Source organism: Cannabis sativa, chromosome 7 (genome assembly GCF_029168945.1).
Source record: "Cannabis sativa cultivar Pink pepper isolate KNU-18-1 chromosome 7, ASM2916894v1, whole genome shotgun sequence".
Classification (NCBI taxonomy): Eukaryota; Viridiplantae; Streptophyta; class Magnoliopsida; order Rosales; family Cannabaceae; genus Cannabis; species Cannabis sativa.
The window spans coordinates 52,949,127-52,951,082 of NC_083607.1; positions in this window are offsets into that span (position 1 = coordinate 52,949,127).

The following is a 1,956-nucleotide window of genomic DNA, read 5'->3' on the forward strand; positions in this document are numbered from 1 at the left end:
TATGTATTAGCTTTTGGTTTGTACAATATATTTAAATAAAATCAATAAGGATTTTATTTAATTAAATATTTAAATTAAAATTAGTTATTAAATCATATTTCATAATTTTACTAAATAATATAAACGAATTTTATTATAGATATTTATTTCCTATAACCAATTAAGGGAATCTCTCAACTGCTTGAGGAAATCTCTTAACTACCTTGAGAGAATATCTCAACCATCAAAAATATCTATAACTACTTTTTAAATTCAAATTTATATAAATATTTATCTTTTGAATTAGTTAATCAATAAATTAATTAACCAAAAAAATTCAGTGGGGACAATCCTATCTTATACGCGTCTATCACTGTGTTAGGACAAGTGATAGTGGCGCCACCTATGTCTTGACGAGATATTGGTGGTGTATTTTGTCCAACCAACTTTTATCTTTTCCCTAATTTATTTAATTTATAAATTTGAAAAAAAAAATATTTATTACAAAATAAATAATTACTATTTTGACAAATCAAACTAGATTTATTCAAACTTTCATATTTATGTTTTATCTTTATCCTTGACAATATTTCAAGGTGATCATCTAGGGACCATAGACCTATAATTTTAAGCTCTAATAAACTAGATTATTTATTGAATCTTATCAATCGAATAGTCATCTTTATTAATTCTCTAATTACTCCATTATAAATATAGAACTGATCTCTTAGTAATTATATAATTATATTTACTGAGTTTTTACTACATTGTCTATTGATATAATCAATTAGTGATTAGCCCTCCTTGTGTTGGTTCATAATTAGTTTTAGTTAGTCAAATTACTTGTTACTTGTGTTTCTGGACGTACGATACGTGATATTTAAAGAAGGGGATTAGCTTAATAATTCCTTAATTGAAATCCCCTAATACAACCTTATCACGGAGAAGCCTCTTGGAATCGGGAACAAGAAGAGATGGAAGGAAACGCGAAAGCGTACTTAACTTTGCCTTGGCTTCCCGAACGTAGAAAGAGAATTCCCTCTCCTAGACCTGGATGGGTCTAAACATGGAAGTCTGCCAGCTAATACCCGTACAGGCACTTTAAAGGCATGATGCGGATGTCAACCACCTTGGAGTGTCGTGGATGTCTACCTTTTTTGACGAATATCAAATCTTATCTCCTACATCCAAGCATGGTAGTGCACACACTTTCACCACCTTTTTGCCAGGCAGGTATTACAAACCCCTACTTTAAAAGGACAAAGCTTTGGGCGACACGTGGCCTATACTTTTAAAGGTTAAACCTTTGGATGACATTGTTGACTCAAACTCAAGTCTCTTTATTATGATTAATAAATATTTGATTATTATTTGTCACAATTGTTGATTGTGTAGCACCATGAAAGATAAAATAAGATTTTTTTAGCCAAAATTAACTTCAAGGACAAAATGGTAATTTTACCAAAATTCTCAAAAGTGACCCGAAGTGGATTAAAAGACTTAAGGAACTCAAGACAAGACTTCACAAAGGTTTATTTATATTTCCTAGTCTTGTATAGTAATTTTCAAGTCTATACTTAAAAGTTTTAAGTACGAATTTTAGTCCACTAACTTGCGCGACAAGCTATTTCACAAAATGATATCTAAATTTTTTAAATTAATTTTTAAGATCACATATCATTTAACTAAGAGAATAAAACTAGAATTTCTGAAATTAGATAATCGAGTAGAGAGTTATGACCGTTTTAGTTAAAAAAAAAATAGACTTTTTGCCACTGTATGGATACGGTTAACCGTTTCCTAAATGGTGAAACATTTCTTCGAGAAACTAGTTTACCAATTGGGAAACGGTGAACTGAATCGCCTAGTGGCAATCTTGTTTTTTGTGTCTAACAGCTACATTTCACTCCAATGCAATATAAACTTGATTTTAACTCAAAAATTCAAGTTAGCTGAGAATTATTTCATATACCAAAC